This window comes from Eutrigla gurnardus, assembly GCF_963514095.1.
Source record: "Eutrigla gurnardus genome assembly, chromosome: 17".
NCBI lineage: Eukaryota > Metazoa > Chordata > Actinopteri > Perciformes > Triglidae > Eutrigla > Eutrigla gurnardus.
The window spans coordinates 2033942-2036967 of NC_139928.1; the positions used below are offsets into that span (position 1 = coordinate 2033942).

At 44.2% G+C, this 3026-nt stretch overlaps 1 long non-coding RNA gene across 3 annotated transcripts; it reads right to left on the reverse strand.

Moving 5' to 3' along the window:
* Positions 1-1776: 1776 nt before the first annotated feature.
* On the reverse strand, positions 1777-2665 carry LOC311027733. Of its 3 annotated transcripts, XR_014598625.1 has the most exons (5): positions 2618-2665; positions 2394-2460; positions 2123-2298; positions 1990-2036; positions 1777-1909 (listed from the first exon to the last, which is right to left on the reverse strand). It is a non-coding gene; the product is annotated as an uncharacterized lncRNA (long non-coding RNA). The 3 variants fall into 3 exon arrangements; XR_014598626.1 differs by having other exon boundaries at positions 1783-2036; XR_014598627.1 differs by having other exon boundaries at positions 1783-2298.
* Between the last annotated feature and the right edge of the window lie 361 nt (positions 2666-3026).

The window sequence follows — 3026 nt, forward strand, 5'->3', positions numbered from 1 at the left end:
ACAGAAAATCCTTCCATAGCATCAATGTTCAGGTGAGAAAGACTTATGGATAGCCTACTGTCAACTACATAAATTAATTCAGATTATATGTATATATTATATGATTAACAGGCATTATAATGTATGGTTTCAGGTTATTTGTGATGCTGACAACATCATTTCTAATATAGAGGCAAAGTGGCCCGGCTCGGTCCACGACTCTCGAATCTTTCGGGCCAGTAATGTCTACCAGAGATTATCACAAGGTAAGAGACAAATTCTTTGTTCTTTGGGTTTTATTGAAAACGACCTTAAAAACATCAGTGTCAAAAGGTATACAATGCTATAGTTTTAACGATTACATTTTATATTCACAGGTGAAATATCTGGTGTGTTGCTGGGAGACAAGGGCTATGCATGGCAGACGTTCTTACTTACTCCCCTTGCGGACCCCTTGCAGCACAGCAGGCCTATAACCGGGCATATGCTAGAACACGGGCCCGAAATGAAATGACATTCGGCCTCCTATAGTCCCGTTTTCAGTGCCTGCACCACCTCAGGGTCACACCAGACAGGGCATGTGACATAATGGTTGCCTGCACTGTTCTGCACAAGGAAGTCTCAGGAAGGAAAGGGCCCCCACAGTGCAAGCAGAAGTGGACTGGGACAACGCTGGACTGCATGATGATGACATCAATGGGAGGATGGTCAGGGAACAGTACATTAGAAATTATTTTAGTTGATTTTGATTGTGGATAAAGCCCATTCTTTTGATTTTCCCTTTGAACACTGAAATAAATACACAGGACAATTTACAATTGTGTTTGCATTTTCTGTAGTCCACCACCCAGCTTGGGAGAGAGAGATAAGAGAGAGAGAAAAAAGTGATTAGTACATTGTGATACAGTCATGCTTAAAGTGTGCTCTGAAATAGCTTACTTCTCTTTCTAGTTTAAGGATTTCAAGATCCAGTTTCCGTAGTGTCCTCCTTTTTATTTCAATGTCCAGATCAACTTCCTGTAGCTTTCGTCTTTGTACATTGATTTTGAGATCTGCCAGCTCTATCTGCCCTTTCAGGTGAGTAGCATAAAGCTGCCTGACTGTGTGAATTCTGTAAAATCAATTTTCAAAGCAGGAATTAGCACAGCACAAATTGTGCATAATTTGGTTTTTCCCTTACCCCCAATTTTCACTGCATATGCCAGCGGAGCAGATACGTTTCACTTTAGTCTATGGGTCAATCCCCACCAGGTCCGCTGCGCTGCGCCGGCAGTCCGCAGCTCTCCGCAACAAATACAGAGGACTTCTATTTCTGGCGGATGCCGGACCACGGCGCAGCAATTCAGCACAGAGCAAATATAGCGAAACAGGAAGTTCGGTAATACTCAACAATAAAACATCCGGTTACTTTTCAAAATAAAACACTTGTGTTAATAAAACCTCTTGACGACGGATCATATTTCAGTTAACTACGTCACAAAAACGTCAGAATGGGCAGGGCCAGGTACGGAGTCAACAGGTCAGAGGTTTTCAGAGTTCTTTAACTGCAGTCTCGCGCGATTATGTAATTATCATGAGAACTCCCCGGTCTCGCGACGTCACAGTCGTTCTACCGGACTGCGCCGTGACGGACTCAAATGCATCCTGTGGGGATTGGCGGACGGCGGACCGTAGCTGGATCGGAGACGCACCGTAGCGGAGACGTATGCAGTGGAAATTGGGGGTAAGTCAATACTCACAATGTTGGCAGACTGGCTCTCACGATCTTCTGGGTCCTGTTAAAAATACCCACCATGAGCACCACATCACTGACACCTTGGTTTTTATGGACTAAATTAGTATTCCCACAAGATTGACATGATACCTCAAGCCTTCTGGAGTCCACCGACAGGGTCTCCTCATCATCTGCTGCAGCAGAAGTGCCTTCCCCCTGCCACACACACATAAATTAGAACTTGTAGGCTATTTAGAGAATATGCCAAGCCTATGCTTTTGGTGAATAATACTCACTGGATTATCATCTGGTGGCTCCAGCAGGGTGACAGTGTTGCCAGACACTGCAAGGTAAGCCAGTTTGTACAGTTCACAAACCCTATTAAATGGTCGATTGTGTTCCATGTACACACACAGTGTAATAATGTACCTTGTATGAAGGAGGCAGTTGCTGAAGGTGGGACAGAGTCTGTGGCTGTACCCCCTATGATCCCTTCCATCACAGGCCTCCCTCGGTTAAGGTCTAGGGCGAGCTCCTAAACTGGCGTTAGGTCCGTGGTTGGTGGGCCACCCCCGTACCTGATAAATGAGCCTTTTTCTTGACCGCTAAAAATCAATACACAGTAAAATATGTAAGCAGACAGCTTCTAACTAATTTCTGTAACTCATATGTACATTGGTATAAAAATCATTGCACTTACTACCCTGCAAAATGTTCTTGTATTTGACCTTCACTTGGTGACAAGTCCTCTTTGGTCCAGTCATGTTCTGAATATGTGCAGAGAGCGAGTTATTTGAACATATGGATGTCGTGTACATTGTGGATAAGAGTTTACAATTAGCCTGGCAAATTTACAGAGTAACATTAACTTCGAGTGATCATTTTCAACATGTTCACATGTTAATTTGTAAAAATGAGTGCCACTTACGCATTCAGTCGGTCCGCTATTGCCTGCCAGCCCTTTTCTCGTTCTTTAATAATAGTGGCCGTGTTTCCTTTTTTGCATATCATACCCTTTACTTCCTCATAAGTTTCCATTATAAGCTTCTGCTCTGCGGCAGAGAAGAAAGCCGCACACGTCTTTTCCATGTCTGCATCAGTGAATCTGTGCTCGACCTCGCGGTCTTCCTTTGAAATCCGTGAACGCGCACTCAACAGAATTACTTGCACCTAGCTTGACATAGATGCCGCTTCTCATCCTGGCTTGGCGTACGTGCAACTAATTAAGCCAGGATGATCAGACCAGACTAGTTCAAGGCTGGCTTTTTCATTTATCCCGGATGTCTTAATTCTGTAGCAATAGCATTAGCCCCCAGGACCTGACCGGAAGAGA